The following is a 9,909-nucleotide window of genomic DNA, read 5'->3' on the forward strand; positions in this document are numbered from 1 at the left end:
GGGATCCCATCACCCCTGTCTTCAGCTTTCACTAGTCAAGGTGAGAGGCAGTCCTGGGTGTGCTTGTGTGCACCTCCCAGAACCCATGTTCCTCTGGCTGTGATTATGGGAGTCAAGTCCTATACACAGAAGTATGACACCACTGTTGTCATAGCCACCAGCATGATTGCACAAGGATCTGCAGCAGTTAACTTTTGGGCTGGAGAGATACATACCTTCCCCTGCCCCTCAGCCCTGCCTAGGACTTCATCACATTCCCCGGAGCTTGCTCTTCCTGGCCACAAGCCATTCTCATTCTTCTTAGGAAAATCAAAGGCCCATTTCTAGGGAGCACTGGTGACCCTGAGCTGGTAAGTGGATATCCTCCGTCCATCTTGCACAGCCCAGCACTGACGGGTAAAAGACCTACCTACGTGATGGTGTGGAGATGGCTTAGTCAGTAAGTACTTGCTGCACAAGCATAAAATGACCTGAATTCAATCCCCAGAACCCTCATCAAAGAACACCGATGTGATCATACACACATATGTACTTGTGGTGCTAAGGAGACAGATACAGGAAGGCCACCATGGCTCACTTTCCAGTTAGCCAAGCCTACTTGTGAGCGCCAGGCCAGCAGGAGGCCCTGTATACAAATTAAAATGTACACAGCACCAGGGAACAACCGAGATAGCAATTTGGCTTCTACATGTACACATGTACTGACATGCACATATGTGTACACACACATATAGACCCTCATGTAAAAAATAATACAGACTCTTTCTCCCACTCCCACCTGGCACCCTGATCTTGGACTTCCCATCCACAAGACTGAAGGAAACCCATTTCTGTGTGGAAGCACCTAGCTTGTAGCATCTCCTGTAGTGGCCCTGGAGGTTACGGCAAATCTCCACTCCTGCACACCTCCTCCTCCTCAACCCCATACTCCTTCTCGGTGTTAGTAACACTCCCGCACACTGAACCCCATATCTGAGGTCATTTCCTTCCTGAAGTCTTTGGACTTGCAGTGACAGAGCAGGAAGCTAATATGTGCTTGCTGTGTGGAGCCAATTCTTGTTAAAACCCAGCGCCCTACAGTTAAACAACCACCGAGGGCAGCTTTGCAGGTGCCTGGAGTTCTCCTGCTAATGGGATGGCAGTGGGGTTGGAGAGTGAAGTAAATGAAATACAACTATGTTGGCTTCTGCTCCATTAAGAAAAGGGGGGGGGATCAATGTTTGCCAAATGTAGAAGGATAAAATCAATAATGAAAGAAATTTTATTTTCAACCTTCTGAGGGAGTATTACAAAGAAGAAAGAGTGAAAATTATTATTATTTATTGATGTATATAGCACCTTCTGAAAGCCTCAAAGTGTTTTATAGGATTACAAACTGCCTTCATCCTTTCCTGCGTACTGATGGCTTTGTCCTGCTCTTTCAACCGCTCTTGCTAGAAGCAGCAAATGCATGAACTTCCAGGGCAACATGACGTGGTCTCCGTAGGATGGGCATTTAAAGCCAGAGAGTGCTTGTTTGCTTGTTTGTTTGTTTGTTTGTTTGTAACAGAAAGGAGTCTCTGACGCTGTAGAAGGTCAGCACATGCTCGTCTTGTGGAAAGTTCCAAGGAAGGTGGCATCATAATCCACATTATTTGGCTAACTGAAAAGCATAGAGAATCTTTCCGTCCCTCTCTGGTCTTTGCTTGCTTGGAACAAGCAGTGCAGTTGGGGAGAAGCAGCCACCTGCTGCCAACATCTTAATGCAGTTCCTGGCAGAGAGTTTTGATAGATGGCTTCAAAGCCATGGGATATAAGCGCCTGAACAAAACTTTCCAGGGGACGAATCATCAGAGGTGTGAGGCAGGAGCATACAGAGCCACCAAGGGCTGCAGCTGTCTGAGGAATCAACGAGGGAAATTGTCAAAATGAAATCCTGTGAGGCCGGAGTGAGACAAAGCTTTCAGCCTCCATGCATCCATTTCCTTCTCATTTGAACTTTAGAATAATTCTCTGAGAAAGGAGAATGAGAAGTACTCACGCAATGTACACAGGCTCATTACGTGCACATTTGGTCAGCTCCAAACCACCTAGTTTTGTTTTTTCAAGAAGAGATAAGAACAAGGACTCATGGTAAAGAAAATTAAAAAACTTTAAAAATTAAAAAAAAAATAAAAATAAAATACCTGGTCATAGTAGCACTCACACAAAATGGCAGCATTCAGGGGGTGGGGCCCAGAGTTCACTGGCCAGTCAGTCTAGACTTCAGGTCAATAAGAGACACTGTCTGCAAAACACAAGGTAGATGGTTCGTGAAGAACACCAAATTTGTTCCCTGGCTTCTACACACACACACACACACACACACACACACACACACACAAATGGGGTGGGGGGCAAGGAGAGGGACAGAAAGAGAGAGAGAGAGAGAGAGAGAGAGAGAGAGAGAGAGAGAGAGAGAGAGTTGATCTTGTCTTATGGTTTCCAGATCTTAAAGAGTTCCAATTTGTCTCTATTTCATATTAAAACATCATGCTAACAACTCATTAAAATTTTCAAATATCACCTGGCATCATGGTAAGACTGTTCCCTCCAGCTTTCAGACAGCTCTAGACTCGCTAGTCACACATGAGGCCTTTTCCCACCATCAAGCCCCTTCTCTGTACCCCGCTGTCAGCTACAAACAGCAGGGCCAAGATTTAAATCCTCCCTTCTTATTCATAATCTATTCCACTTGAGATTTCGTGAGTCCTGATCCTGTCTCTTGGTGTCATCTGCACATCTCTTTCATCCTGCATCGAATTTGTGGACATCTAGACATCTTTATTCAATCCACGAGTGAACCAGTTCAGTGGAACAGAGCCTGGAGCAGACTCACAACAGGTACTGATGGCTCCCTGGGGGCCTGGGCACTGTGTAGGAGTCCATGCTGATTCTGAATTTACCTGCTGTGTTCCCTTCCTTTCAGCCAGCACAGCTTGAGGATCAGCTACAGGTAATGGCTACTTGAAATAACTCAAGTAAAAGATCCCCAAACCTAAGAGCTTTCTGCCTTTTCTGGTTGGCCATGACTCTGCAGGCTGGGTCCTACTATGTCTCTGCTACTGTTTGGGATTTAAATATCACCCAAAGATAAAGGTGTTAAAGGTTTGTACCCCATGGTGTAGCTATGGGAAAGTAGCAGAACCTCTAAGACATTAGGGCTCTAGTGAGCTCTTTAGGTCACTGGAGGATACCTTCACTTCCACAGTCTTATTTCCTGGCCGTCGGGTGAGGATTCACACGACCATGCTCTCCAGCTATGATGAGCCACCCTGCGGCGGGCCCAGATCAACAGGATACATCAATCCAGGGCTGAAACTTCCAAAGCTGTGAACCATCCTCTTCAACTGATCATCTCTGGTATTTCGTTACAGTGCTGGAACTCTTACTAATCCAGAGCCCTGTCTGCAACGTCGGTTTCCCTAAAGCCTTACACTCTTACGGCCACTTTCCTTGGAGCTTCAATGGTGCTGTTTGTCCATTCCTATGACACAGCTTATCCTTTGTAAGCTCTGGCTTCAATTTGGAAATCCTCCTCAAACCAGCTGGTGTTGGTGTCCTAAAATCATAGGAGGGCTTGGACATGGCTTAGTGGAGTTTCCCATGCAAGAATGAGTACTGGTATTCAGAGTCCCAGAACTCACACAAATGCCAGGTAAACTTGGAAGTCACCTGTAATTCTAGCCTCATAAGGTTGAGATCCAGGACCCTCCAGAACAAGCTGGCTGTTTAGATCCTCAATATCAGTGAGCTCTAAGTTCAACTGGCTCCAGTGCATCAGGTGGATGATTCGTGATGTCAACCACACATGTACACACTCACACTCACACACATGTACCCATGGGCATATGAACACATGGGAAAATGGAGGGAAAGGTTTGAGAAATTTTGTTAGATTAAATCCAGATATAGAATAGCATTCTTTTGTCTATTGTTAACCTTATTACAGATGTATTCGCTTCTCTGTGGGTTGCAAGATTATAATGTGGATGTGGCTCCCGCCCTGCCCAGCAGCATGTCTGCCTTGCACTGGGGTGACCGAGCGCTGCCAGCAACACGCCTGGGGGAGGCAGAACACAGTCTGGAATGGTGGTCCTCAGTCCGTGTTTTCTCCAGTGGGAAACAGCAGGGTCTGGGACAGAGATGCTGTAGTTTCCAGTCTCCTGCATACCTAGACGCCACTGGGGTCCAGCTGGGAATGGAGAATGGGGGTCTGCAGTCCACACTTTCCCTCAGGATACCTACTCACCAGGAAGGAAGGGGAAGGCTGAACCCAGGCTGGGGCAGAACCCAGTTTGGTTCTGAGTGAGTGCCGAGAGTACAGAGGGGCTAGAAGAGAGAAGCCCTTCTCCTGAAGATTTCAGCAAGGCTCTTGACCACAAAGGCCTCCCCTCAAAAGCCCCAGAGTGATCCTTGATGAAGGGATGGTCCTTGCTTGTCCAAAGACTGCTGTTCTATTTGATGGCAGATGTGGATGCATACAGCTTCCTCAGGGTAAACCAGGGATTAAATACCTTTTGCGGAGAGGAATGCCCAGGAAGGGAAACCCATTGGCTGAACACTCAGGCCCATCTAGATACCTCCTTAGCATGAAGAGCTCCAGGTTTTTATGCTATGTGACTGATTGTCGTGGTCCTCTCAGTGGGGTGTCATGGTTACATGTTCCAGATCATGTAATTTGGTGGGGAACTGGCTCCACTCCTGCCATTCTCAATTCTGAGATTCCCCAAAGTCTGAGCCCGCTCAGCCTTACCAGTTCTTCTGTCTATTGATACACAGTACCCTACACTGTCCCTTCACACTAGGCTGCATGGTTTTCAAATAGGACTGTGTGATTCCAACATCTGGCCTCAACTGATTGGTCCAAGTGGCCAACTGCTCTGACAGAAGCCAATCACATTTCTTCTACCAGAACTAACACTAGAACAGAAACCTGAAGCAGTTAATTGCTGCTCAGTGGCCAGTCCTAAGGTAGAGTTCTTGATCCAAGAAGAAGCCCCCTACTAGGCAAGGGTGATAAGACAAAAGGAAGGACTGGAATGTTCAGGGAACATCAAACTAAGCAGATCCTAGCAGCTCAGGAAAGCCTGTCTCTGCTTCCCCTAAGATGAGCCATGTTCTTCCTGGGTCCCAGGAGTCACCAAAAAATCTTTCAGAACCAGTAGCCACTTTCATTTAAGCTAGTTTGAGTTGGTTTTCAGTCATTTGCTACCCAATCCTAAATGATGTAGTGACAAACATGAGCTCCACACCAGAGCCAGTCTCTCAGGACTTTACCAGAGGAAATCCTACCCAGAGCCATGAGACCCCAAGACAGGGAAAGACGAAGAAGTCAGTGTGGGGCCATAACAACAGCTAAGGAAAACCATATGACATAAGTCCCACCACCATTTTGGTTGTTGGTTTGGGGGTTTTTGTTTGTTTGTTTGCTTGTTTGTTTTAAGGCCAGTTCTCACCTTGTAACACAGGCTTACCTGGAGTTCATTCTAGATTGGCCTCGAAACAACCCTCCTGCCTCAGCCTCCCGAGTGCTGGGATTGCCGACGTGAGTCACCTGGCCTTGGCTCCTTTTCTTGTTCTGCTTTCCATTTCAGAATCTGTTGTTTTCAGAATCATCGCTTACTGGCCTTCTAGTCACAACAAAGGAAAGCCGCCCCCTCCTCCCCCAACCTCCCTGCCAGGCCACAGTCCAAAGCTTGGAATCTTCCAGGTAACACAGGAAAAGGCAGCTGAATGCATTGCTGGTGCTGTTTGCTAGGCTGAAGGGCTAAGGGGATTTCCAGCCGAGCAGCCGTGCTAAGCAGAACACAAGCCTGTATGACCCTCGGTTCTCAGCACAGACAAGGTCCCATGATATTCGCCTGAGCTGGTCCCCTGTTTATTACACTTCCCACTTAAATCAAAACAGCTTCTGAAAGGGAGGGGGAAAATGAATGGGCTCACCACAGTCCTAAATCAGTCTGATTCACAAACACAGACACAGCAGCTAAATATAGACAGACTCCATCCACTCGGTTCAGCACATCGCATCAGGATCTGCTCTTGGGAAACTCCATGTCACATGGGAGTCTCTCTCCTGTACTTCAAGAGGAGAAGACCCTCCCTTCAGGTGGACTCAGCATCACTAGGCACCAGCAGCACGCTGGCCATCAGACTCGGGCTACAGCAGTTCCTCTGACATTTTCTAGAAGGTGTGCCTCAAGAGAGAGCTGCAGGGTAGCATTCACTAGAACAAATGTATAGTGTGAATTTCTCAGAGGCCCGATCCCTGTTTGGTTTCTTATTTTCCTCTCTAGTCTGTTTAATAATCCAAACCTGCTATGTAATTCTCAGAGGCGCCTTCAGTACGGAAATGTAAGGCTCCTGCTTAAAAATCATTAGGACTCTCAAGACGATGTCAACCGATCATTATGTCAAGAGCAGAGCCCCTGTTTGATCTCGTAGGTTGCACACCCACATAGAGAGCCATGTTTGGGGCAGAATAAATGTTTATCAATATTAAATCAGTGATTTAAAACAACCAGGACCAAATGAGAAGGCAAACAAAGGGAGCTAGACTTCTCATTTTTGTCTCTTTGGGGACTCTGCTTGGGACTAAGAAGAGTCTCCGGGAACTGGGGAGGTGATCAGGCAGTAAAGCACTTGTAGTCCGAGCGTCCAGCTTCCAGTTTCATCCCCAGAACCCATATATAGAAGCCCAGTGCAATGTGCCTCTGATCCCAGCACTGGAAGCAGACAGGAGGAATCTTGAAGCAGCCAGTGCAGCACGAGGCAGGGGGCCCCGGGCCAGTCAGAGATGCTGTCTCAAAAACAGAGATGAGAGAGACTGAGGAAGACAACCGAGGTTGGCCTCCGCCCTACACACACAGGCACACATTCAAAGGCACACATATATCTACACACAGAGGCGCACACACACATCTACACACAGAGAAACACACAGGCACATATGCAAAGGCGTGCACACATATACACAATGCACACATATACAAACAGGCACATATATACAGATAAAGGTATGCAAACACGCATGCATACACGTAGGTATACGTACAGTTACAGTACATACACATACAATCACAGCACACCTATACACACAGGCAGGCACATAATCTCTCTCTAACACACACACACACACACACACACACACACACACACACAAAGAAAGAGAGAGAGAGAGGGAGAGAGAGAGAGAGAGAGAGAGAGTGTTCATTGTTGAACTAAGTTCGAGACACGTGTGGCTTTACCAGAGTGCTTTCTGCAGGTTTGCTGGATGTATGTACGACACATGTGGGGTTAGCTAAGATGCTCACCCACCTTCCACAGCACTCACGTCTACATTCTTAGCAAATCACTTCAGGAATGGAGCAAACAGACGCCATCATCAAGATGGAGCACCCACGGAAACATAATCCACACGTGAAATTCCAATCTCTTCCAGAGCAGACCGGTCAGAGCCAGTGACCTATGAGGTCATGGGTTGCTCTGCCCTCCCCCATGCTAACCCTCTCTTCCTATCTGTTCCTCACACCATTTCCCCGGTCTGTTCCTTCAGATTGTCACTCTCCCCTCACAGACCCTCTCCCTATCATTAGCGTCTCAGAGCAAAGTCACTGTCTGAGTGCCCAGTCCTTAAAGAAACGGTCAAACACTCGGCTGCTCGCGGTAACCTTGGTCTGCTCTCTAAGAGTAGAGGACGGGAATGCTTAGCCAGCGGTTTTTTTCTGAGAAATGAGTGTAAATTGCAGGAAACTGTGTGTAAATTAAAGGAACTGCCTAACCTAATTAGCCACACAGGAAATGTAATGGGTCTGGAAAACAAAAGTGTAATGTACGAGGAAATACCAATTGGAATAATGTAAATAATAGGCTTTTTTTTCCTTCTGCAGTTTCTAGTTCCTCATGAAGCTGAGGTGGTCATTAGGAAAGGAAGTGCTTGTCCACATCTAGGGAGGGCCTAAGGACACTGCTTTAAAGAGTCACAGCATCTTCAGGCAGGAGCCCTAATGAACTGCTGGATTTCTGTAGGATCATGTGGGGTTAGCTAAGATGCTCACTCTCCATCCACTGTACCAGTGCCTATAAACTATGGCCGTGCACTCGGCCAGCCTCCATATCGAACTGTCTGTCTGCGGCTGAATTTCTCATTCACTTTGGCCCGCACTTCCACCTCCCTCTGAAATGGCCAGTTGTTGGCAGCACAGACCTTAATACCACTTATCTGAATGGAGGTTGTTATTGTGTTCTATATGCCTTTCCGGGAGCCCACTGAGCCAGTGTCCTCACCAGATTTGCCATCTGTGTCTCTTGAAGCACTCCTCTTCTTGACATGAAAAAAAATGCATATGTATTTATTAAGCCCAGTGGTTCATTACACAAATGGAAACACGGCACAAATTGCTAAGTACTGATTAACTATGAAGCCTTCAACCAAAACTCAGGCTGATACAGACTTTACATTAGTTATTAATATCCTTAAGTGCATATTCATAAGGTACAGTGTGTTCAACACATGTCTATAATCTACAGTCCAATCATGGGACTGGGTATTTCCCAGTCTTAAAACATTTAGAGGGACAGTGAGGGATGCTAACAGGCACCAACTGTCTACTCCAAGCAAGGAACGCTGACTAACAGACACCAACTGTTTACTCCAGGCATCTTACCTTAACTCTTAACTCCAGGCTATACCAACAACGGGGTGATGTGGAAACACCCTCAATATCAGGCTTCCTAGCTTTCCTGGTCCAGGTATTTAAGGATGACGGTGAGTCCACATACTCAGTTAAGCAGAAAACAATAAGAATACCACAGGCTATTGTCTGCTTCCTGTGCTCTGCTGTCCAGGAGAACAGCAACAGTGCTAGCCTCCAGGTGCTGCTCCCCCTGGGTAGTCATCAGTCTGAGCTTGACAGACAGACAGATAAACATAGTCTCTCTCACTCTCTCTCTCTCTCTCCCTCCCCCCGCCCCCGAGTCTCTCTCACCTTAGTCCTCTGTCCTCCTCTGAAGGGAAAAAGGAGCTTCACACGCTCCCCCTCCTACTGCACATCGCAGAGCATCTTCCTGCCCTGTCCCTATCTTCACAGAACAGCCAACAGCATCAGGAAAAAACCCTGCCTTCGGACGCTCCTAACTCTATAAACATCTACGTGAAGCGTTCACTCGGAACAGCCAGATATGGAAACAAAAGAAGCGCAGCACTAGGTTGTGGGAAATTTGTTCTTTGCCCAACGCAAGGCCAAAGGTTGGAGATGCAGTTCATCCAGCCTCTCTCATCCTGTGTATCTTTTGCAAGGATGAGGGGCAAAGATTTCTTGGAATTGGTTGTGCTTTAAAGGTAGTGACATCTATTTCTACCTAAAGAAAGAAACATAATAGCCATTTCCTTATTCTTATTTCTGACCATCATCGCAGATATCCTTTCTTCTAATTACGTGGGCCATCGCTATCATGGTCATCATTTCACTATTTACTATTATGGGTATTTAGAGGCTCATAAAAATGTGAGCTTCCTCAATGCTTAAACAGCACAAGAGATAAATCAGAGCATTGGCTGTGCGGAAGAAACCTAACTGAGAACAGCTGGAGTGCTCTCTTGACTAAATATTTACAAAAGGCATGATTATATCACTGAGTGACATTGTGCGAATCTAACAATTTATCAATCATCTTGCTTAACACCAATCCCCATGGGACGGGCCACATTCCCACTCACCAATATGAATCTATTGTATGCTAATTAATTTACTTATTTTCACTTCGGGTTATTTTAGACACGTTTGCCCTTGTGTTTTTATAACAGCTCCTATTGCACAGACACCAAACAAATTTATAAATGCAGAGAAGGGTGGGGGAGGCACGGCTCAGTACCAGTCTTGGCTCGCA

General features: G+C 46.6%; 1 long non-coding RNA gene across 2 annotated transcripts; it reads right to left on the reverse strand.

Moving 5' to 3' along the window:
• Positions 1-1,247: 1,247 nt before the first annotated feature.
• LOC120099113 (uncharacterized) lies at positions 1,248-8,969 on the reverse strand. 2 transcript variants are annotated; one of them, XR_010062875.1, is made up of 3 exons: positions 7,269-8,969; positions 2,166-2,266; positions 1,248-2,069 (listed from the first exon to the last, which is right to left on the reverse strand). It is a non-coding gene; the product is annotated as an uncharacterized LOC120099113 (long non-coding RNA). The 2 variants fall into 2 exon arrangements; XR_005497966.1 differs by lacking the exon at positions 7,269-8,969 and adding an exon at positions 5,496-6,303 and having other exon boundaries at positions 1,248-2,266.
• Positions 8,970-9,909: the final 940 nt, after the last annotated feature.

The sequence above is a fragment of the Rattus norvegicus genome, chromosome 1 (assembly GCF_036323735.1).
Source record: "Rattus norvegicus strain BN/NHsdMcwi chromosome 1, GRCr8, whole genome shotgun sequence".
NCBI classification, from domain to species: domain Eukaryota; kingdom Metazoa; phylum Chordata; class Mammalia; order Rodentia; family Muridae; genus Rattus; species Rattus norvegicus.